This window comes from Pongo pygmaeus, chromosome 2 (assembly GCF_028885625.2).
Source record: "Pongo pygmaeus isolate AG05252 chromosome 2, NHGRI_mPonPyg2-v2.0_pri, whole genome shotgun sequence".
Classification (NCBI taxonomy): domain Eukaryota; kingdom Metazoa; phylum Chordata; class Mammalia; order Primates; family Hominidae; genus Pongo; species Pongo pygmaeus.
The window spans coordinates 118,087,143-118,113,490 of record NC_085930.1 but is presented as its reverse complement, the minus strand read 5'-3'; the positions used below and the strand labels follow the sequence as shown (position 1 = coordinate 118,113,490).

Sequence of the window (26,348 nt, the reverse complement as noted above, 5' to 3'; positions counted from 1 at the left end):
GCAGTAATTACTTCTGCTGCATTTCTAATGTGAATTGCATGTGAGAGCTTATGAATACACTCTTTTCAAGTGTATGTGGGTTTTCAAGGTATGTATTTGTGTTTGATCCTGTATTTCCTTTGTTATAACATTCTCCTGCTTTTCATCACTTTGACAGAATATTTGTAAATTTTCTGGAGAGTGAGTTTGGGTATATGCTTTGAGGAATATGCTTCCTCATTACAAAAGATATGGAAACATAATTGATTACTACGTTTGCTTATCAATAGTATTTTGATTTTGTTTAAATGAAATGTTTAAGATATGTGGATTGCTATGCATTCATGTTTTAAATTTATCCTCTCCAGGCATGATGTATGCCATTCAATAATTAAAATAACTAAGTTACTTTAGAAAAAGTGCCTATTAAACTTTGTTTAGAGAAAGTATATTTAAAGAAACTTATACAGCTAAAGAAACTGACTTTCACCTCCTCAGTGACTTAATTTCACTACATGCTGATTTGTCCTTTGCAGTATTTAGCTCAGACCAAGACAGAATTGTATGTGCTATTAGATTTGCAAATTGCTGATCTCCCAGTGACTTTCCCTCTTAGATCCCAGTTGAGTATGGTTACCTTGAGAACTGTGGTATTAGCCGTGTTAGAGCATGCTCCACTGGGGAGTTCTGTGCAGTCTATTTTTAATGCTATTTAATGAAGGAGCGAGCGCCTCACTCAGCAATAAAAGAAGCATGAGGGAAGACAGAGCAGTGCATGGTTATGGATACTGGACACGGATATTTGGAAAGGTAAAGGCTGACCATTGGATATGGTAATTTTAATTAAGTCCTAATATATTGTATGAATGGAAATATGGATTTTTGTTAGAGAATTATACATGAATAGTTCAATAGGTGTTTTCGTAAACCTCTTCACTAGTTCTTAGAAAGAAGACTCAATAATTTGAGTTTTTAAAACTTGAGGGACATACTAGCCAGGGAGTTCCTGTATGCAGACTATTTTTAATACAAGCTGTCATATTCTTGGGTGGTGAGAAGTACAGAAATAATTTCAAATTCCTAAAATATTGTTCTGGTGAAAGGTTTGGAGCTTGTAAAACATTCTTCGAATAAAATAACTAACATGCTTCTAAGATACTACAATAACCTGAAGCTCTGCCTTGTGAATTCCTTCATTTTCTTTTATGAACTTGGAGTCTAGGTCCAGAATTGTGACAACTAAGAGAAGCAGGAAGTTTCGATTGGACTTGATAGAATATTTGGGGTGTTTTCTCTCCTTAGAATTAAGATAAGAACTACAGATTATCTTACTGAAGGCTAAATATTTTAAAAATATAAATAGCAGAGGCAGCACTGGTAACTTTTGCAATGTTACAATAAAGGGCAAAATATCTTAACATTATAGTGTGTACAATGCAAGAAGCCATCTGTCTGCAACATTTGCATATATGCAGAACACCAGTCTTGAGGTAGAAAGTGAGAATGTTCAATCAGAAAGGTCTTGTGTTGATTTTCGTATTAACAACATACTATAATCAGGTTATTCTTTTGTTCAGAGTAAAGCTAATTAGACAAAATGCTTAAGTAGTTTCAAGGTTAATAAACATAAGAGAAAGTAAGCAGTTTCTATTAAATGGGGATGTTAGTCATATAGTTTTTAAGTGAAGCTGTTAGAACAATGTGCAAAGTTGATCTGGATTTTTGCCAATTCTTTTATGAAAAATAATCCCCAAAAATAAACTACTAAGGAAAATACATCACAATGAGTTACTGTGATTTTTTGTTTGTTTGTCTTTTTGACTTAGTTATAGAGGAGGAAAACAATTCACACTGGCTAAAATATTTCCCTTAGTGGTCATGCCTTTTGGACTACAATGCTGATACCTTTCTCAAGCTTCTCAAATCAGTGGGCATCCTCATCGGAATTCAATGTCTATTTTGTCTGTGGACAAGATAATGATAAGCTACATAAGTAGAGTGTAGAATGAGTCAGCCACTGAAGACACAATATACAAGGTAGCCAGAAGTGAATATGATTGAGAATTCTCATTAGTATGAGGAGACAGTTTGAAGTCCATAAGGCTGAAAATTGCCAATTAATCATTTGTATAAAAGTCAGTTTAATTCAGATCTGCTTTCTGACAAGGTTAGGAGAGAATGTGGGGCTTAAAGGTGATGTCGACAATGAAAGCCATTTCTTCATATGGTAAGTACTGGCATCATTCTAACTGGTATCACATGGTAGTAGCCTATTTAGAAATTTGTGAATCTCTAATCACAAAAAGAATTGACTTCCTTAAAAATATATTATATCACCTGGAAAGTTCTGAATATATGTTAAGTCAGCGATGATGCATTTATAAAACATATATTTCCTTTCTTTAGACAAAGGATCTTTATGATTCTAGAAGCTCTACATTTCTGTGGACTTTGCCTTCTTTTATTTCTTATTCTAGCATTTTATGTTAAATATGATAAATGAATTTCAAGCAGCGATGTAAGCAAATGCTGAAGGACTGTTGAAGGAAAAAGAAAATATTAACAAGATGTATCTGTAACTAGATTTGTTTGCTTAGGGTGTCTTTGCTTCTGAGTGTTAGTTTCCTTTAGGTGGTTTTATGCCAAGTTCTAATAAATTGATTATTTGTAGTGCCTTAGTCTTATAATTTAATTAATTTTGCTCATCTTGGATTGATTTTGGCCCTAGATATTGAAGTACATATTACTTGTGTTTATATCATAACCAATGATCTATGAGGATTAAATATAAGCTGAGATATGAAGTATTTAAATTATATACATAATATGTTTCATAAAGAATAAAGTGCAGGAGAAAGAATATCTGGTTCATTCAGCAGTTTTTAAGTGTCTGGTAACATTGTTATCTTATAGTCTCATAATCTTCTGTGGTCTGAAGATATTTTCTTTAGGCATGAAATGCTCATATAACATTTTGAATGCACCTTTCTCTAAACTTACTGAGACATATCTGTGCTTTGAGAAATAGCTATGCAGCAAACCAAAAAAGTGAATTGAAATAATTACATCAAGACAATGGAGGGGATATTGCAAAACAAAGGGGTTTGTTTGAATGCATCGAATTGCTCTCTACTTTCAGACTGAATCCTTAGCATCATATTATGCTCCTGTTTTTTAGTCACCAGTATAGATCCTGGAATTGCCAGGTGGAGAGAATGTTAATCACTGTCCATGGTCACAGTAGATCAATATTTTTAAATATCTTTGCACACTTTGACCAAAGAAATGTCTTTTGGCAGTTGTACAACCCCCATTTGATATACCTTTCAATGCGACAGGTTTAGAAGATTTTTGTATACGTTTTGTAATAAAGTGATATATATTAGGATACAATTGTAATTGCGACATTAAAATGTTGAAGCATTAGAAGCATTAGTCCAAAATTGTCTCATTCAAGGAATATATTCATAATTATTTATCAGTCATAAATTCACACATTTTAAAAGTAATATACATTATAATTGTTCCTGTTATCTAGCAAAAGAAAATCATTTCTTTTTATCCAGATAAAGAGGGCAAGTGTCCACTAATAATTATCCCCTTTAAAAACAGGCCTTTGACTACATTCTCACATTTCACACTACTTCAAGATGATACAATTCTTAAATTAGAAATCCATTATGAATATCACACAAAATATTAAGATTTTGTTAACAAAATCCCTTCTGTAAACATTGGTTTTAAGATAATTGCAAATAAAATTTGTTTTTAGTTTAAGGGAAGGATTCAAAATTTTTAACAAGAAAACAATTACGTCACTTTTCATTTCAAATATTCCAGTGAATTTTCTAGAGCTTTCTGGTATATTGTGGGTAATGTTTCTATGAAGAATTGTAAAGTGTAATATATGATCTTTTTTTCTGCAGCTTTTTCATTGAAAACAAATTCACAAAGCATATCTACCTAGATAAGCCTAGCCATCTCTCACTGATAACCACACAAGTTAGGAAATAATTCCTTGTGGTAGGGACATTTAAAAGAACTAGCTAGTTCCATGGCCAAATTCAGTGCTGGAACTCTTAATAATGGATAAGCATTCTTTTACATTTGTGTTATCCTTGGTTGCTTCTTTATTATACACTAAATACTTGAGATAAGAACAAGAATTCTCTCTAGGGAAACAGAAACCAGAGAAGTGGTTTTCATATACTTAGCAGATTTCCTTTTAATTGCTAAGATACAATACTCATTCAGAACATTCTAGTCTATTGGATCATACACTAAAAGAAAAAGTAGTTTATCCATGTTGATATATTTTGCTCTAGTTGAAATTGAGAAACAACAAGCGAGGTAAAAAATTTCAACATCTTTAAAGAACAAAATTGAACATCAATTTCTAAAATTTTTATGGTCCTATGAATTGTGATAAAATATCCTTTGACACGTAAATCAGAAGGCCCAGCTATCATCTAATTGTTCAGTGATTCAAGTTGCTTTCAGATTATCTCACTACTGTTACATAGACCTAGAAAAATTGAGCCACTGGTCAATAGAGGGTGAAGGAAGAGCATGTCAACTCACCAAAATTCAATGACTCCTCATAATTGTTTAAATTTTATTTGCCCATAAATTCAATGGAAAAATGGAAAGCTAACAAATTTATTTTTCAGATTTTTGTATGTTTCTAAAACTGCAAGCTAAAGTCCTCACAAAAGTTTAGAGAGATAAAAAAATCTATACTCTGCATTTACATGATTTCTTAGCATTTTGCTTGTTAATATCTATTCAACTTTGGTGGAAATCCCAGCGTTGCTGGCATCAGATTTGATTTAATCATCAAAGAGCTTTTGGACAGAAAGCAAGTAGATTCGATGTGAGTATGTGACAGAATCAAGAATTCTGCAGCATTTGCAAGCTTTAACTACTCAATGCTTCTTTAAAACAATTTTTAAATGGGTGTAAAGAAGCTTTTGGTTAAAAATATGGGACTTTATTTTCTTTGTTTAGAGAAAGAAGATTAAGGTTTTTAGTCAAATTATGATTGTTTAAGCCAAAGTGGCACATAGCTGTATTAAAATTGCTATTAAATTCTGCCAAATTAATTAATTGTTAGGATTCTGCAGTCATATTTGACTACTTCGTGTATCCAGCCTATAGGAATGATCAAGCTAACATTCTTCGATGACTTTGTTTATATTTTGTTTATTTTAAATTTACTTAGATATGCTGATATTGTAAGAATTTTTGGAAATTGTCAAACAACTGGCATTGTACTAAATTCAAAAATTTCACAGCAAAGAACTAGCTGGTATTAATGATTCATCATTTTTTTCACTCCCGTGTCATTTAACTTTGGTCACAACACTTTTTTGTGTGAAGATTCAAATTTCTCTCCAACACTGAAATTTTCACGTAATCACTAACAGCGTTCTGGAATGATAAAATAATCTAGCATATAATCATGTTGCATACACATGCTGCAGCTATCTGCTTACCCTTAGCATTGTTAAGCACTCCAACAACTGAATGCCTTAATCTTTAATTATCATTATAATTATTGTCTTCAGCCAGAACTATGGAGAACTTAGTGTTTTAGTGTTTTTTCATCATCGAGAGGTGGGAGAGTGTACATAGCTAATGTGATAGAATGTGTACATTGCAACAAACTTATACATCTTCCAGGATAAGAATGCAAATATCCCTCCAATAGGGAAATTATTTTATTCCAAAAATAATTGTAATGTCTGTGTTATTTGTCTGATATAATGTGGAAATCTGTAGACAGAGATGTTTTGAATTCAGTGGAGCTTCTGATTGAAATTCAGATTGAAAGTAAGAGAGAGGTTGTATACCAAAGGTAGGCTAGTAGCTTATCTGAGAGGGAGCAGGTAAATGAGCTGCAAGCGATGAAGGAAGGCTTTACCAAGGAGGCGCATGGCCCTCCACGAGATTCTACAGGTTAGAGAAATGCAAAAATTAGGATTAAAATAAAAGGTCCAGGGAAATAAGGGCTAAAAGTGATGTATCTGAATCACATTTTCTGTGACTTACCTTCATAAATATGGAATTCACTGCCTGCATTGGTGCGTGGTACTGGTGTTTGGTTTCTGGGTCTAAGTAAATAGTGTGACTATGGCCAAAGCTTAAACCTCTCTGTGCTTCACCGTTTCTACAGTTAAAGTTGTATAGTAACACTGGTCCCAACTCAACAACTTGCTAGTTGTGTGACTTTGGCAACTTAGTTAATTCCTCATTGCTTCAACTTTCTCATTTATAAGGTGGGAATAAGACCTACCTTGCAGGATCAAAGCAGAAACAAAGCACTTGACACATGGATATTATTCACTTAAAAGAAACCACTTTTCTTTCACATAAAAAGTTCAGAGAGAGATTTACTCTTCTTACGTTTAAGGATCCCCACCTCCATTTAAGAAAAAAAAAATCTTTTGGTAATTTGGAATACAGCTCTCCTTCATTGCTATCCCATAATGTTTCTGTTGGTTAAAATTGGTGATGCTTGACTCTTTCTGTGCTATGAAATATTGAAGGCCAAGCCAAGGTAGTAACTAATCTCAGAAGTGTTCATTGCATAAGGAACATGATGCTTAATAAGGCCATAATCTTCTGCCAGTTTGTAAGGGAAGAAATTGTCTAATTCAGTTGTCTAAAACGTTAACATATGGGTATTATTTCTCTAGAACATTTTAGTTGCATAATTTCTACCATTTCAATGGGGTGAATAAAGAACCAAATCATTGAATAGGAAACAATTGGAATGAATCCATGAAGGAAAAACCTAAATTCCTGCACTAGTGGATGGGAGCTGGAACTAACAACATATTTGAGGTGACATGAGAGAAACTTTTTTCTATTCTGCAACAAAGCAAATGGAGCTTTGGCCTCACTGAGGAGTCCTTGGCACTACCACAGAAGGCTTCAGCTTCCTGTCTCCAAGCACTGAGTGAGCTGTTTGGACAGGGCTGCTGATCTGGCCTCTGATCCTAAAGTATCTGCATTACTTTTGCTGAAATGAGTCAGCACTGTGCCTCTGCGAACATGGCCAGAGGAGGGAAAGACTTCTCTCATAACTGAGATTTAAACAATTGGTTCCCCTATCAAAAAATGGAGAGCCACAGATAGTATTCAACACAGGAGAAGGTGAGCTATACAAAGCCGTAAATCCATCAGATAATTGCATTTTATTTCCTATTATAAAATGGATGTCAGCATTCTTCTGGGGAATAGCCTAATCAACTATTTATCCAATACAATTTCTCAGAAGGTGGCAGAGAATAAATTTATATTTCTTTGCTATCCAAATATTTGTTGGAAAACAAACAAAAACAAGGAAAGTGTAGATATATTTTGTTCATATATGGATACATATATATTGCTAGAGTCAACATGCTTACGCACAAGTCATTTAACTAACTTACATTAAATACACAAACAAAAGGCCTATTTCCCAGTCCATTTTTCATTGTCCTTAGCAGTTCTTGGCTAGCATAGTGCTTGCATGTGGCAGATATTTAATCAAAGTTTGTTGAATTAAAAATTGACCTTTCTACTGATACTCAGAATTTAAAACCTACTCTAAATAAGGTTTTAATTGTATTTTTTCCCTGAAGTTTCAGCTTAAGCAGATTTGATATTCATTTTTTTTGAGAGGACAAAAACCTGCCCTTATATGTAGAATTGTAACTGCACTAGCTATTATTTTGGTTCTTACAAAATAGTTTCCTCTTCAGATCTCAGACAATGACTAGGGATTTGATGGGAATAACAAAGCTCCTAAAAGTTCAATCTGCTTAAACTGACTACAAACATTACCTTTCCATATAAGTGGAAGGGAATTCATTAACACTCTGTTAATATGGTCTTGGAAGAAAGAATGAGGCAAAAGCATGTTTACAAATATTTCCAAATCATTGTTACACAGAGCTAGAGGCAACCCATCTTTACTGGATGTGTGCCTTTGGAGAGATTAACCATGGTGAAGGACACCCAGCATGTGCAAGAAGGAATTCACTCCTCCAAAGAACTAAACAAGTAGACAGTGCTGAATTAGAAGGCAGGGGTGAGGGACAAAGGGAGAAGAGAATATTAACAAATTGGAGACTTTCAGACCCCCCTCCGGCTTTAAGCAGAATAGGTGCCACCAAGCTATAGGAAGCTCTTCTCTTCCTGCTACTTTGGAAAAATGATAGGATTAACCAGAGTTAAATAGAAAATCACTTAATCCAACTGGACCATTGAGAACTGAATTCACATTTTACCCGATCTATAAAAATAATCTTGTTTGAAAGGAAGTGGTCCAGATGATTACAAATGAAATGAGTTTGCTTTCTTAATTTGTTTCCAACATTTTAAGAAATGCTAAGTGTAATGTTGATGGAATGAACTTCCATTCGCCCATCCAATTTAAACACACACACACACACAAACAAAAAACAAAACCTTATACCTTAACTTAGAGAGAAGAGGAACATGTTATCTTTCTTCTCTGTGACTGTGGCAGGCTTTAGAAACACGTAGAAAGCAATAGATTTTGACACCGTTGATATTCTCATCAGGAAGCCAGCAAAATATATTCGAGAACACATTGTTTCAAAGTAAGAGAACTGCCATGGAAGCCAAACTGAGTAGCCAGCTGAGTTCTTGGGTGACGGCTAACAAGGCTTGTCTTTTCATCAGATATCATTACCATCACTCATTTATTCAATCTTATTTTTCAAGTATTTATTGAAGTTTTCTATGTATTGTGTCTCAGGCTAAATACTTGGGAAAACTTGATGTGTAGGATTTTATAGGCACTTGGATGAGATGAATGCATTTTAACTTTTCTAAACAATGAATTGAGTAATTGAGAGTTTGAACAAAAATCCAAAGTTATAGGTAGACAATATCTTGGATGATAAAGCAATGTGAATTAATTCCAACAAATTAGAAAAATCTTTCTTTACCAATAAAGTTAATTAGGAAATCCCTAGGGAGTACACTTTGAGGGTAGAAAAATATTGTTTCAGAAAACAAACGTGGAAGAGTGAGCACCACTGCGAAGCTTTGGTGGGGAGGAAAGTTCTGTTGGTGGTAATAGGCCATAAAGTAAAACCATCATTTAGGTTGCTCTCCAACAAGAAAAAACACCATCAACCAAGACAAATGTATATGAAATTAGTATGAGCCAGTCATATTCTCTTTTTCAATCCCATTAAATCATACATTTACTATATTCGTTACTAGGGCTGCAAGTAAATGATTGAAATTACATTGGAATTGTGAACTGGATCCACAGTTCAAGGTACCTGATCAGAGTAAAGTATAGAAAATGTATGAACCAGCCTACTCATTTAGAATTAAAAATTAGGTTTATCAAAAGACAAGTTATTCTTTGAGTTTGTTGTGAGATTCCACATTTGTGTGTTTGAGAAAGGAAACAGGAAAATCATTTCAGAAAAAAAAATTATAAAATATTGTAAAATCTATTAATCCTTAATAAATTAAAAATAGTGCCTGTGATCAGAGGAAGATGAAATTTAAATGGTTCTGTAGGAAAACCACAGAGGAATAAAAGATTTGATCTGTAGGTCATCTGAAGGATAATCTTTTTTTTTTTTTTTAAAAAAAAGATGCATTATTTTTTCATTGGCAGCAAAAACAATTTAGATATTTGGAGGCAGAGAGATGTATGGAGAAATATATATTGCCTCTGACCTGCCTCTTGTTCAAATACCTTGCTCTGAAATACTAAGAAAGAACCTATTTTTTGAAATTACCTGTAAGCAACAGGATTATGCCAAATGATATCTAAGATCTCTTCCAGTTTATAATTTCCATTATTTAATGACACTTTTTTGTATAATATTCATGCATCCATTTTTATTGGCTTGTTCATAAATGTTAACTATGCTTTATTCTTTAGCCCTGAAAGTAAGCACTAATGCTACCCAACAGGAGTGAAATTATTAGAAGGTGCTCTTATCAAGAATAGTTGGTTAAGAAAAGAGAATCTGGGTTCCCAGACCTGGGCTCAGATCCAACTCTGCAACTTACTAGTAAGTTTCTTAAGCTTTCTAAACCTCAGCTGTTTCATTTCTAAAAGGGGATTGTTCTAAGAATTAAATATAAACTTCTTACCTCATTTCTTGGTACTTATTTTTTTCTGGTGATCATAGTTTCAGAGTTTCTTATGTCCTTATCACTATATTTTCTTGATTGCATAGGCCTCACATAAATAAAGCATCCCCATAAAACCCCTCCCAGTCTTGAGAATGTTTTCATGATGTGGCAGTTATCTTGGGTATTTTGTTCAGGCATAATTGGAATCCGTTTTCAACACAGCTATACTCTATATGATGAATGCTTCCATGTCAATGCTTCTGTGAGGATAGGCCATCTGTGAACACATAGAGTGCAGGCCATTGTTTCTAGAAGGCACTCCTTGCACAGACAGCAGGATTTGACCTTTTATAAGCTTGGATGGGCAGTAGAGACTTTGAAAAAGAGATTTGGGTATTCATAGGTGATTCAGAATTCTATGTGTACACAAAATTCCATGCAGTATTTTATAATCTACTAATGTGACTCAGCTTTGGGTAAGATTGTGGCTCTGGTGGTGATTCACAGAGGCCTCCTAGATTTGTCCAGTAATACTGTAGAGAGTTTAGACTTAGCATCCTTCCAGGAGCAATGTGGGACTGTTATCTAAGAACTAAGAATGATTTCAAATAAAATTACAGTAAATTTGTGACTTGTTCACTTTGCAGATAAAAACAATGGTTATATCCAGCAGAAGGCCATTTGTATAATAAAAGATTTGCCCGAAGGATCTAGCAAGAGAAGAGAGCTCTAAAATCAATTTTTCTAAAATCACTGAAAACATTACCTCATTGTTTTGATCTAGCTGTGAAAATAGATTGTTTTTTATGTTTTAAGAAAGGATGAGGAGATATCACTTGTTTCATCGTTTATTGATTGGATCCTTAGGCTTAAGCAGGGATCAAACGGTTTGCACTGTTAGCCAAGGCATTTACAGCATTGAGACGGAAGCAGAACTACAAACTTGAATGGGCTGACATATTTTACTGCAAGTCTGGGTAAACTTACCTAATATATTGAATTGACAGAAAGCTAAAATGTAGGTATTCCTGATGAGGTACATCGATAAATGGTAAAGAAGATCTACACGAAAGGAGTGTCATGTTTTTCTGAACTTGTTAGGGAAGCTACCATGTGGCCATTTGTGGAGGAAATCTGTACTTATTTCTGTATTGATTAGGTCATTTGTGCCATTTGTTCTGCTCTGCGGGAATTACTTCACTTGGCTTGCTCTTTCTGCACTCTGAATTACCTTGTTTCTCCAGGCAAAAATTCTTATCTGTATAGAAATCCAAGATTTCTGTAGCCTTGTGAGTATTATTTGCTGAAGGCACAGGGACAGTGATAAGAGAAAAGTCAGTATTCTTCTACTGATTTTGAGTTTACCTTTGGATCATGTTTGATCAAAAGCTACATGTGGCATTGTGATTTCAAATAAATAATTTGTTTTATTGTCTTGTACTGTAAATGTTACCTGATATTTATAAACTCCCTCCTGTGTGAAAGGGACTTTGTGTGCCTATGTAATGTCCATACTTATCTGCTTTTTGGCTGTGGTCATAGCAGTGACATTATCTCTGTTATGATATATTTAGGGATTCTTGTTTAAGGAAGAATGAAAGAAGTATATTTCATCCTTAATTTTTTTCTTTGTAATATGAATTACCCTGTAATATGTAATGGCCACACAAAACAGAGAATTCGATTATCTCATCTGGGTATCATCTAACTAAGAATCAGGAGCTAAGGGAAGTAGGTATAGTGAAGCCATGACAAAGAAGGCCATGGAAATTAATTTTTGAAACTGCCGCAAAGTGCACGGAAATTTGTCTGCATGCTTCACAGATCTATACTTGTGGTTGCCGTTTATGGCACGAATGATGCCATGGACTATCAGCTCCTGATTTTACATATCTTTGGGACACACTTTCCCCCGGTGTCATAGGAAGGGGGTAGGTTTGACATCATGGTGATCTAAATTTGAATTCCATCTTGCCTCTTACTCATCTAGCCAAGTTAATTAACCATTGTGAGTTTAATATTTTCTTCATAAGTTACATACAAAATACTTACCACATAATAGAAATGATAGCTTGTTCCTGCTTTCTCTACATGTACTGACTATCCATTAAAACACTGAAACTTCTAAGAATATGTACACTGAAATTGTATGTATATCAATATTTGTTTTGAAAATACTATAAAGTTGTGGTTTGAGTCACAAATATTGTATCAGTCCACGAATAACTGGAAAAGAAAAGTAAAATAAATTTGGAGGGTTGTCAGATTCTGTAGCATTGGCTTTTATAAAGTGTCAACAAGATATATTATATAATTAAGTAAAAAAATAAGGAAAAAATACTACAGCATATCTAAACCCGTATTTGCACTCACCACCCATCTTAATTTGGAGCAATGAGGTTTATTTAGGGGACCCAATGGTTCACACTTAAGAACAAATAGATGCCTAGGAATAAATTATTAAGAGAAAATATTATTTTTTCAGAAAATAAATGGTGATCAAATAGATGAAAAAATTGTTTTAAAGATGCATATTAAGTGATGAGTGAAATTTAAAGGAAAATTGCATTTTCATTTTTTTTTCCTAATGGATTCACATGGTTTGAGCTTTTAAGTGCGTGTTTTAAGTTACTCTTTTGTGATTCTTTACAGTTAAGGCACATTACCTTGCTCTTCAAATACATACTCTAAGATATTCCTCTGTAAACTCAGGGAAAGGCACTACATTATTTATTTACAACCTGTCTTCTGCCCCATGGGGGAGAAGTAGCACCAGATAGATAAAGGTATGGAATTTACCAATATTGAGGATGAAATTATCCTTTCTAACTAATACATTTCTCCTGCAATTATCTTCTGAAAAACTTATATAAGAATTAGCCCATGTGAGCTTTCTTCGCAGATTGTTTGTCCTCAATTTGTTTTCTGCCAAGCAAACCAAACACCTGGAATGCACACGCTCATTCCTTGACTGTGCTTTCCGTGTTTGTTGGCAGAGGGTGACAGTTGCTTTTAGCAGATGTGCAGGATTAGGGTGGCCTTTTTATCTTTCTACCCTCAAGGAGTCAGTTTCTCAGATAAAGGAAGTGGTGAGGTTAACAGATGTTTCAGCCCTACCATGAAATAAAAGTTAAGCATGGTAGGTATAATAAACATGTTTATTAATTATTTGTCAAAGGTAGTGACCTTGTTAAAATATTTGGAAAGAGAAATTTACAGACAATGCTTACTTTTTATTAAATATTAAATCTTATTTTATGACCTGAAATAAACTAACAACCAAAATAATTTTCTTTGTTTTCCCATTTACCTAACTTGATGAAATGGAAAATCCTAGAAATAATATTTATAGGTAAATATAAGAATTTATTTGATATCAATATATTTTACATTATGTACATAAAACATATTGCTACAAATTTCTTAACCTAATTCATCATATGCGTTAGCTAGGTTTACTCCGGTTAGTTTTAACCTACAACAAGGGGATAAACTTTATTTTACTGTTGAGAAATATTTCTGCAGAGATAACAGAAAATAAATATGCATACTCTTTGATAAATATATATGTGTGTATATTGATATATATGTTTATATATGTATATATTTGAGATTTCTTATTATAAAAAGAATAATTTTTATTATTATGACTGATGGGGTGCTCCAGGCTAGCTTATTTTCTACTTTTTTTCTTTCTGAATTCACTTTTTTCATTGCTAATAAACAATATCCCATTAAGGCTAGGATAATAGAAGAGAATCAATGAAGAGAGGAAACTTGCCTGTACCCCTCTTCTCTGCGCATCACACTGAGGAAATGGCAAGATAGTAATAGAGAGTAAGATGATGAATTTATTGTTTCAAATGAGGATTCAGGGATTTCTGTACACTTTAGATTTTGATTTCATAGCTCTGCCCCAGTGACCAAAATGAGCTGTACTGTATGTCTTTTAAATGCCAATTGGTGATTCAGGGCCCATATTTTAACATAAATGAGCCATCCTATTCCTTAAGTGAGTACTATTACAGAAGGAAGTAAATGTGAGTTTTCTTATGTCATCTCAAGGGGAAATCTCAGATGGTGGCACTCCTATATCACATAGGAATGTTATTTCTGAAGCAGTAGTTCTCAAAACATCATATACATGAGAATCACCTGAAGGTTTATTGAAATACAGAATTTTTGGATTCAGCAGGTCTGTGATGGGGCCCAAGAATATGCATTTCTAACAAGTTCTTAGTGATGTTGGTGTTGCCAGTACATGAACCAGAATTTGACGACCACTGATCTAAAACATAAAACTTTTTGCCAGAATGTAGAATTTGTATGATTGAGATTTTATAATCTAAAAACAAAGGAATATTATAAAATTTCAAAACAAACTAATCTTAGAATAACTTTGAATTTACTTTCATTTAAAAATTATTTTTAAAACATATTTTTAAAGGAGTAGATGAAGATAGTAGATTCCACTAGACAGAGTTACGCAGTCTCTGTTTTGAATGATTATTGAATACAAATTTCCCTCTAAGGTTGTGTGTACTAAGAGTTTACAGTGTAGGATTATAAAATCCACTGAGATATAATAATAATCCCCTAATCCACAAAACTGGATATTCTAAAAATCAAGGAAAATTTTAAAATAAAAATTGGTGAGCATTAGAGGTTAAAACTGTCAACACAGAAATGTGAAGACAAAGATTTATAACAGCTTTATTTTAATTGCCCCAAACTAGGAACAACTCAAATGTCCCTTACAAGGTGGATGGATAAACTGCAGCATATCCATAGAGTGGAATATTGCTCAGCAATAAAAAGGAGTGAATTACTAATCGACACAATAATTTGGATGGGTCTCAAGGGAATTATTCTGAGTAAAAGAAGCCAATCTCAAGACATTGCAGACTGTATGCTCCCATTTATATCACATGTCAAAATGATACAACTATCATGACAGAGGACAGATTGGTGACTGCTAGGAGATATGACAAAGGGAGGGGTGTCACTGTAAAGGGGTCGTATGAGGAAGTTAAAAAACTAGAACTGTCTGTAGCCTGATACTGATGGTGGTTATATAAATTTATACAAGTGTTAAAATTAATAAAACCATACAGCCCCTAAACAAGTCAAATTTAGTGTATAATAATTTTAAAATTAAAAAAGGCAGAATTACACTACCATTTAGTTACATCAAGTAACTGAATTTGCAGTTATATGAGGTAAAAGTATCAATTTATATAAATAAAATATGCTTTATTTCAAACAAAAGAGATAAAAAAGATATGATCTCTATGAGAAGCATTCTTCAAAAATGGTACTAATTCCATTTTTTCCAGGCAGAGATCCTAGGCAAATTTTGGAATTTGGAAAAATCTGACTGACATAGTCCTTAACTGTGTTGCCCCTGGTACCCTTCCCCTATTTTCTTATTTGGTGTTTTTCTTAGAATCCTTTCCTGTAAACTTTGCTGCTTTAAAAATGATTTTCATGGACATGTTTATTCCTCTCATTTAGACTAACTGCGAAAAACTGACAGCCCTAGAATTTCATCCAGTTACCTCCCACATATATGTACACGCCCTCAGAAATTGCCATCCATTCACAACTTGAAGAGCCCAGTGGCTTCTGAAGGAAGCCCATACCATTCTGAAGTAGCTATAATTTTTAAAGACACTAAGGTCTCTAGAAATGTCTGGAAGATCAGGTCTCCAGAAAAATTGGCAGTTTAATTCTAGCCAGGGCTCTGATCAGGTGATATCAATAAACATCTGTTGAATAAATGCATATGTTTCTCTCAGTGAATGAGTTAATAGTTAATACATTTATAATGATAACTCTGTGTGAAGTACTCTTCTGAGTACTTTATGTATATTAATGTACTTAATCCTCCCAACCACTTTTGAGGTAGGGACCCTTATTATTTCCATTTTCAGATGAGAAAACTGAGACACAAACACATTTGGTAACTTGCTCAGAGTCAGTGGTGGAGTCAGTCTTCAAGCCCTTGATGTCCAGCTTCAGAGTCCATGTAGTTAATTGTTCCATAACACTTATCTGCTTTTTGTTTTGTTTTTGTCTATATTTCCTCCTTTTACAACAGACTGATATATTTGTTAATATATATCAGTTTACATATATATAGATATTATAGATATATACAGTTTACATATGACCCACCAGTCCTTAGATAATTCATAAACCTTTGTACATAAATGACTTTGTTGCATCAACTGGGGAATGCATTCAGATTCTAGCATTTGAGCCCAGCTATACAGGATGCCAATGGACGCGTGGATCTGCTGGTATAGACACAAGTGTGAATATAGTTGTAGCCATGGGCAGAGGGAGAGGGCAGCTGAAATGCCTGGTGATACCTGAAGCATTGTGGAGCTCATGTAGGGGCAGATATGTTGGCAAGCTTGACAGCACTGTGTCTCCTATCCTGTGGGCACTTTCCCCTTGCAGAACCAGAAAGCTGCTTTCATGACAGTCAGACCCGAGTGCTGCCTGGTTAAATAAGATGCTTTTCCAAGAGGAAGTTTGTCTGAGAAGCCTGCTACTAGCCTGATGAATCTGCTTTTCCAACTTCCTTGGTTGAGCAGAGAAGAATTGGCTGAGGAACCCTTCTCCTCACTCTTTCTCTGATTCAACTTGTGGAACAGACGGGAGTTTACAAAACTCCAATCCAAATCTTAGAAACAGGAGGTTTTCCTTCCATTCAGTGTCATGCTGCTCATTCTTATGTTAAACTCTGATTATGTTCCCACAGGCATTCTTTTTTTCAAAGATAGTCTCAGTTGACTTAGTCCTAAAGGCAGCTGTGGGTTAAGGTTCCAACAGCCTAGGGTCTGCTCCATTCCTCAAAGAAATCTCCAAGCCTGAATCCTAGCATGGTGGTAGAGGTGAGGCTCCATAAACCTTAGAAATAGCTCTCCCAGATATGACAACATTTGGGCCTTGGACCAGTGGTCGTGCATCCACTCTACAGTAACAGGGGCTTCTATAGTTAATTTGGTTTTCAGTTTTAAGATTACTAGAGAATCAAATGTTGAGTATGCACTTTTGTATGTTAGTGGGATATCTGAGGCAACATTACTGCTAAAAAGTAATTGCACATTTCTGGATAGTGATAACTGGAACAATACTCTCTTGTGATAAAAGATACAGTTTTTACATGGTTTGGCATCTTTCTTTAATCAGTACCCATGATTATATAGGTGAGTCTTGCATTTCCTTCTTGGTGAACACATGCCAGACTCATAGATTGGGCATGGTGATGGCAGGCAGTGGAAAAAGCATAGGTTTTTGAGAACTGTGTTTGAATAATTTTTATGCTGTTTGACCTTGGGCAGGGAATTTTATCCTTTCTGAACCATTTTCTTTCTTTTTCTTTCTTCTTCCCTTCATGAGTGAATGATTCGTTGTAGTGAGGATTAAAAACACTATTTGTAAAGTGTTATTTTTGGCATTTTGTACATGAAATAATGTATGAAAACACGATACCTATTATTTGCTTGCTATGAGTTAAGATATCTGTATTTAAGTTGAATTAAATATGAACAACTCTGGAAGTTTGTGATGATCATTAGCCAGGTACCAATTTTTAGATTTACTTTCAAAAAGTGATATGCAATATCAATTTCTCTTGGTCACAAAGACTGTTGCCAAGGTTTTTCTCCTGATGGCATACCCATAAGCCTTGTGAGGAAATAAAGTAATTTAAATATGAGCTTAATTCCAACACAGCCATAGAAGTAAATATATGTCTGTAAAATGAAGCACTTAATTCCTTTAAGTAGCCGTCTTTTAGATTCTTTTCTGAACTGACCCCTTTTTGGCCCCCAGGCTCTGATGTGTAAGGCTGGACCTGTGCTGTGCTGAATTTCAGGAGAGAGTGTACAAATGTTACTCACAGTGTGAGTAGTGAGAGATGGAGTGCAGGCCAATCTTCTGCAGCTGGGAAGAGCAATTAGCAGCTTCATGAATTAGGGTCTTGTTTACACTGTTGTCCAAGATAATCATTTGTTTGTTTTAACTAAGATGCTCTATCTTCATCAGAGACATCAATCCTCATATTTAAATGATAAAGTCTTTGAATTCCACAGATAATGTTTGGATTTCACAGCAGGAACCCCACACAGCACATATTCTCTCTAGCTGACTTTGGTAATCAAGACATGAGCTATGTATATTGCAAGTTTTTCTTCAAATAGATATGAAAACACGATGTCATCTATTCTCGCAACATTTTTTACACAGACCCATTTTAAGAAATACTTTTTACATTACGTCCCAGCACACATACATACATGCTTGTGAAAGCACACAGACTCCACAAACACTTGTGTTCTTCCTGTAGACACAGCACACAAGCTCAGATTTTTTGGTTAAATTTATGCCTTCAAAACACATTTTAAAATGTGATAATATGAATATAATATAAATAATGTTTTAAGCAATTGAAAAATGAATACACCTTTCTGGTTTAGATGATTAAAAGACATTTATAGAAGACATTTACATTTTTAGAAACATGTATTCATTTTCTATTGTATTTTAGACATTTTGGTGGGTCCTAGAGACCCAGAGATAAGCAAAGCACAATCCCTGCCCTTGGGGAACTTACAGCCTGACTCTCAGATAATTTCAAGGCCCTGGGATAAGTGCTGAAGTGCAGATGTGTAGCCTGATAGAGACATCAAGGTGAACACAGGAGGAAGAGATCATGAAAAGTGGGTGGTAGAGAGCTAGGAGATTTGTTAGTAAAGGGTTGAATCTCATTTTGTTGGTTAATATACAAGTTTAAAGCAGTAATTCATCACATGTTGTAAGATGAGTTTCTCAAAAGGAGAAAACCTTTAGAGAATAAAGGTGGCTGGTGTGTTCTTCTGACTGATGGAGGGGCTTCCTGTTTCATACCAAAAGCACTATATTGTTCAGGAGCAGCTCAGTCAAAAGACATTGGTCCACAATGACACCTGGGTGTGTAAAGAGTCACATAAGTTCTTGTAATAAAAACATCAGAGAGCTGTTTTATGACAAGAGTCACAGGTGTGCATTGCACCATCTGCTGGCATAGGGAGAGCATGAGAGGGTTTGCCAAGGGACAGATCAATGTTCTAGCCCTGACAAGCCTTCCTGGCATCCTTCTCAGGGATTCTCAGCTTTTGGACATTGACTTCTTTCCCCTTTTTGACGTAGAGCAATGCAAGAGGTGGTTTAATAAATAATCATGAGGTATCACTTCTAAATTACTGAAAAATCTTTTAAATATCTGCCTTTACATGGTTCTTTCCATTTCCTCCAGGAGAATACAGGGTGTTGGTCTATTCCCAATTCTGAATAAAACACAAGACGGTATCTATAAATGATCGGCCCAGCCACCAGAGGACCTCTTGCTCTCCTGCATTTCTTTGAATTTGTTCTTAGCTTCAGCTTCTGCCTCTGGCCCCATCCTTCCAGATGTGAGCAGGCCAAACTCTTACTCTGCTTCCACCCTCTCACCCGCACATACACCATAAAAGTGCACCTCGCTTTTTGCCCCTTCAAACCATCCTTGCTATTGGCTATAGTCTTTGCCCTTGAAATCTCTTCTGTGCCATCCTTGGAGAAAGGTCTGGAAAAGGAGAGCAATACTTGAACTCTCAGGGAAAGACAGAGGAAGGTTGCTTCTAACTCTCACGTTTGTGAAACAAGAGGTTAAGATAATGACTAACTTCATTCTCAAAGTTCACTTCTTGGGGGATAATTATCAGATTCTTGATGGGTAATTATCAGTAAGGAGAATGACTAACTTTTGACTGAGTATTTTGAGTAAATGCTTCTCTTCTTTTTTGTGGGATACTACTCTCTTTATCTTACTGGATGAGAGATAGTTGTGCGTTTTTTCCCTAAATAATGAATTAGTCTAATTTAACCCTTTATCTTCAAAATTAGTGAACAATCCTATAACGACTCATTTGGAATTCACTGCTTAGCATACTTACTGAAAAACAAAGAAAATATATAGTTGGAAAGCTAAATGGAGTAACTCCTTGTTTTTAGCAGATTATACATTTCTTAAAGGCAGGTACAGGGCTAAATCTATCTTTGCATCTCACAATTTTTAGCAGACGTTTTTACACCTAGTAGGAGCTGGGTAAATAATAGTTTATCAACTTCACTGGCATAACAAGGCCTAATTACACACATGATCACACACGCGTGGATTGTCTGTACAATTAAAACTGGACCCTCCAGGAGACCAAGTGCTTTACTTTAACCAATTTAAATACAAATCTCAGCCTTGTAAAACATCAAATACAGAATATAATTTCATATTCTCTCATTGATTCATTGTCATAGTATGAAAGTCAGTTATTGAGCTGTATCATGAGAATGGTGAATTTGTGCTGTTAAAATTTCACTTCCTCCAGGCATATCCACAAGGAGAAATGGCGAACGATGGGACAAAAAGAGGAAAAGAGATAAAGTGACTGTCAGTCTTTACCAGTAAAAGTCATGAATACTGCTCAGCACATAGAAACATGCTGTAAGTGTTAGTTGCCACTATAACTATTTAGGCAGTTCCTTTATTAGAATCTTTGAACTGCTAATATACATTCTCTGCATGGAGTATAGAAACTTGAAAATACATACAGCATAAAGAAATCAGAACACTTACAAATTTCTTACGACTGGCTATAAAATTCAAAAAATCAACAGTATTCATTTCTCATTGACCTTTTTATGTTCTGCCTCATCTCTCAAAAGAGTACTTTTGTAGGCAACAATAATGCATATTTCCTGGAGAGAGAGTGAGGCACAGTGGATGCCTTTGTATTTATTGTGTTACCTTGGGCAAGTTCCTTGACCTTACTGAATTTTAGTTGTTCCATGTGTATAAAGGAGACAGTGACATACCTATTTGTGGTTGTGAGGTAATAAATGAGATAATTTGTATAAGTTTTGAAACACTTTATGGGCACTAACTAATATGTAATCATAATATCTTGAATGCCTATTATGTGTCAGGCCTGGTGTTAGCTATTGGTGGTTTTAAAATTAAGTTTGAGGATATAATTTTCGGAGGTGTTCACAAGTAGACATACTTTGGATTTGAGATTAGAGAATTATGTAGCATTATAGTGGCCTCTGAGAGTTAAAGGTCAAAATAGGATGAGATTTCAGGTGTAGAAGAGAATTCACACCATTGGAAAGAATCATAGTGTGTGTGGTTTATTTTTAAGAATTAAATATGTGGTCTCATATAAACCAACTCAGCAGTACCAATTGGCATGCATGTGCATATTATATGTAGTTTTAATGCTTTTATAAATATTGCAAGATTTGGAGCAGTGATGAGGTGCCAGGTATTAGAGAGGTGATTAAGAGGAGCTAACAATGGCTTAAAGCAAAATGGTGATTCTTAACCTGGGTTTTACCACTACTGCAAAGCATTTTCAACCCTTCTGAAAGGATGTCCTGTGATGTTGCAGGTAGGTTTCTGGAAAGCATACTCTGAGATAGAGTTAAGTGTGCAGGATGTTTACTAAGGAGAATTCTTGGGACCAACCCCACAGAGGGACAGGGAGGGAAGCAGGGCTGGGCAGAGAGAGAAGGTGAGCTGCAGTTCAGGCCAGAGGATGAGGACAGCCTCTGCTGATCCTGCAGAAAGCTCTGCCACTGGAATGACCTTCAGAGAGTCCCACAAAGGGTTGAGATCTCAGGGCTTCTAGTACCCTCTTGATCAGTTATTGAATTATTGGATATGGATTATTCTAGTAAAGAGAGTGCATGAGGTAGTACAGCTCTCCGCAGCAGAGACAGTTCTACAAGAGGCAACAAGACCTTGAAGGGAGAATTGTGTCCACCAAGTGAAATCTACCAGAAGGGTAAAAAAAATTAACAAAGATTGCATACTCTCACTTATATGTTGGAGCTAAAAATTTTGATCACATGGAGACAGAGAGTAAAAAGATAGATAACAGAGGCTGGGAAGGGTGAGTGGCATGGGGGAGAAAGGATGAAGAGAAGTAGATTAAAGGGTACAAACATACAGCAAGATAGAAGGAATAGATTCAATGTTTGATAACAGAGTAGGGTGACTATATTTAACAAAAAGATACTGTACTCAGGCGATGGACACCCTAAATACTCTGACTCTATCACTGTGTATTGTATACATGTAACAGCATTTCTCATGTACCCTATAAATTTGTACAAATTAAAAAAAAATAACAACAGAAACTTCATGATGCCTAGAGCAAATGTATCTAAATGCTTACCCCAGAATTGAATAAAAATTGTGTATTGCTGCTAGGCAGAAAAGCCTTCACTCGATGTGGGTCAGTTTTTTCAAAAAAGCCGTGATCCATATGATTTTTAAAGCCCTCACATTCTCCTTGGAAATAATAATCAATCACCTACAAATCAGATTCTCTCCCACCTGGACTGAAGCCCAGTTTGGGCGCGTAGTTCTTGCATCTGACAATGATTTAATCCCCAGACAAATTTTTATACTTTGAACTTTTTATTATGGAAATTTTTTAAATGTGCACAAAATGGAGATAATTGTGTAACAAACCCCCATGTATGCATCATGAAGCATCAGCATTTTGCCCTTCTTTTTCCAGAGAAATTTTTAATAGCACAAAGCACAGCCTCCCGTGTTGATCGGAGACAGATCTGGAGGGATATGTCCTCAGAACGGGGTGAGATTTCACAATGTTTGAAGTTAGGAACATCTCTTAATAGCACTGACGTGAGTGCAGTTGAAGCTGTCAGAGCCACGGTTCTGGGAAGTGGCACGCTCACCCCCACAGTCCTCCAGAGTAATGCTGGGCCATATACTCGCATTTCCACTGTCCCAGCTTGCCTGCTGGGCCGTGGGAATTGGATTTGGACCTGGAATGTGTGCTGATGCCTGAGGCTATCTTAATGCTTCATGGCACCCAAGAAGGCCATACTTGGCATCTCAAAAAAGATGCAGGGCATTTAACATGTTTGCTTTAGTTTTGTAATTATGCTGTGTAACCGAGGGTCCTCTTGGAAATTGTTGCACATGAAAGTGAACTGTCCAGTCGTCCATGTTATTGGCAAATTTTCAGCCCACTATAAAACAAAAATCAAAATTTCTGTTTAAGAAAGGAGTATCTTCAAAAAATCTTGCAGACAATATCTAAAGCAATGTTTGAAATCTTAATAGAACCCTGTGACTTGAACATCTAAACTATTTTTTAAAGTTTGATTTTGTTTTTAATTGACACGTACATATTTATGGGGTATAATGTGGTATTTCAACACATGTATTCATTGTGTAATGATCGAATCAGAGTAATTAGCATATCCATCACCTCAAATATTTGCCATTTCTTTGTGGTGAGAACATTAAAAATCCTTTCTTCTCGCTATTTGGAAATATGCAATACAATATTGTTAACTATAGTTACCCTATAGAGCAACTTCTAGAACAGAACTTTTTCCTCCTGAGTGTAACTTTGTACCTGTTGACCAGACTCTCTCCATCATCCCTCCCACGATCCCTAGACTCTGGTAACTGCTATTCTATCATTTCTGATACCCTGCAACTTCAAGTCCCCAGGTGGCTCTGCCAGAGCGTTCACGATGACGTCCCATTCCTGTTAAGCTATGCCTCTATCCTCAGTGGAAACAGCCCGGGCATTCCTAGGAGTGAATCAGCAGTCCGCTTTACCCCTTCGAATTGAGCAGGAATTTGTTGGTTGTTTGGCTCCAGAGCAGGTGGCGGAGGGGGCTGTGGCGGTTGTGTTTCCTCTTTGAGGTGGGGGCTCAGCTGTTTCCTTGGTCACGCGCCCCTGGTAAGTGCCTGGAGGAGGCAGAAGGCCAAGAATACAGCTGAGACTTGGGCTGCTGCCAACTCCCAGCAGCTGCTGCTCTGTTCTCTGAGCTGGAACCGACTCCAGGCTGCTATGTGGCCTGATCTGGCATTCAGGGAGGGGCTTCAGAGGAGTGTCACTTGCATACTCTGAGTGACTTAGCCCACCTGCTATTTTGTGTGTGTGTATCCTAATTCAAGTGAGACTTCTCCAACATTCAAATTACATGAAAAATTTTGGGTCACTGAAAGAAACAAACTTTTCGCTCCTTTGGAGGCCAATGAGTTTGCAGATCTTAAAGGAATGATTTTAAAAGTTAAAAGCTGAGTGGACCACCCTAACTCAGAATACAAGAGTTTAATATGAGTGTGTCTTGGTTTATATTTATGTCTGTCTACATATGCACAAAAGCAACTTGGAAAGAATACAGGACTAGAAGAAGAACAGAGTCCTAGGTTTTATGTGGCCTTTATGTAGATAAATATAAAGGACAACATCATTGCCCTTGGCCTAAGCTTTTTTTTTAATATGATAACAAGATCATAAACGGCCTAAGCTTTTTTAAATATGATAACAAGGTCATAAAACTCTCATGAAATTATGAGAGCTTGTTTTTGAAGTAAAAGTTTAAAGTAAGTGGAAAGTTCTGAGAAAAGTGCTATACATGGACACTCTAAAAATATCTGCAGAATCAAAATGTGTACTTAGATACCACACACATACATCCGTGTATCTAGTTCTACATTGCAGTAGTTATTAGGTCTTTTCAAATGACTTTAACACTGAGTTGTTTTGTACAGTGAAAACATTCATTTGGAGGTAAGAGGTTATATCAAACATTCAGGATTTAGTCATTTCCTGTATTTGAGAAACAAGAAAAGAATCCTCTGTGTAAATATTGCATTTGTTCATGAAACCATCCTCATTTTCAAAAGCACAGCTGCAGATGAAGAGCTACTTAATGAACCCTATTCCATTTTGTAGAGTTAATACAACTTCCCCCTGGAGTCTCCTAGAGGGCAGGCTGTACTCTAGTCATCGTTGTAATGCTTGTTCTCATCAAGGTATTTAGTTAGTGTATGCACAATATGTGGAAGGCAGTAAAATGTATCCTGCTCGTTAATGGTTTTTTAAAGGAAACGTGATAGAATGTGTGCATTGTTGTGGTTTCTAAAACACCCAGATCATTGCTCACTGTATGATGGCTCAACTGGTCTGTGCCAATATCCTCAGAACCTCAACTCCAACCTTGCGGTTCAAAGATTAGTAGTTGGAAGTAGGAGCTGATTAAAAGTGGCAAACCTACTTGGGGGATACTCAGTCAAGGAGATGAATAAATAGTATATGCTGAGAATGATACAAATGAATACCGATGTTGTCACTTATACACCCTTCCCTGAATCTACACCTACCAAGCAGAAGGGAATTTAATTTCTTTAAATGGAGTTATAGGGTATTCCCACAAACTGTTATTTTTTTCTGAATTTTTTTTACTGGTTTCTTGTAGAGGGAAGCAAGCTTAGAACAAAATATTCCAGTCAGTGGCTCCACACAAAAATATCCCTGAATTCTTAAGAAACCTTAGCCCAAGTCGTATTGCAAAATTATTCTTAACTTTGTTTTTAGTGATTTCGAGTTGTTTTGATTTTGACATTTATTCCAAGCACAAAACATATTTTATGATAATTTAAATGTCTATTTAATTAATCTTGACATTCTTTTGGCATTATTCAACTAACTTTAAAATTTTTGTTAAATTATTTGGTTGTGTGTAGGTGTAGGGTTTTTATTTTAGTTTGTCTTTGACATTAATTTCAAACATACCTTTTTATAGACTAAATTCCTTTTATTGCACATTTTATTAAATGTACTTCTTAATTTTAGCTTTATTAACAATTTTTCCATTGTCTTTACTTTTCTATTTTTTGATTAAATGGGTAATTATATTTCAACCACAAACATGCTTTACAGTGTGATTAACACTGCAAACAGGCATCCAAATTAATTCATTATTTTCTATCTCTTCTCAGTCTTTATGTTTACTTTTTCCGAATATAAAAGTAAACAAGTTTTTTTGAGATTTGGAAAGGTTAGAATAAACATGCAACCTCAACTATCCCCTGTGGTTCTATCCACCTGAATTGCCACTGGCATCACTATGGCATGCCTTTGGTATTTATTGCTGGGCATATAGTAACTATTATCCTCACTCATTTCAAAAGTGTATGGATAAAATTGAAGTCCCAGAACCAATCTGTCAGAATGTAGGCTCTGCCTCACCCCTAGAGTGAAATATTTGATATGCTTAATGTATCTACGACTCAGCTTCCTCCACTCTAAAATGTGACTCTTTAAGGGCTAGTCGTATTATCCTATATTCTTTAATCAAAACACTGTCAGGCACAGAGTGAGTCT

General features: G+C 35.5%; 1 protein-coding gene across 15 annotated transcripts in view; it reads left to right on the top strand.

Moving 5' to 3' along the window:
* ARPP21 (cAMP regulated phosphoprotein 21) overlaps positions 1–26,348 on the top strand; it is a 157,213-nt gene that overhangs the window by 2,666 nt on the left and 128,199 nt on the right. The window contains exon 1 of one of the 15 annotated variants that reach the window (XM_054482514.1): positions 447–789. The exons of the other annotated variants lie outside the window; for them this stretch is intronic. The gene's annotated coding sequence lies outside the window, so the exon portion shown is untranslated. Of the gene's footprint in view, positions 1–446; positions 790–26,348 lie in introns of those variants that run through there. 15 annotated transcript variants of the gene reach the window in all.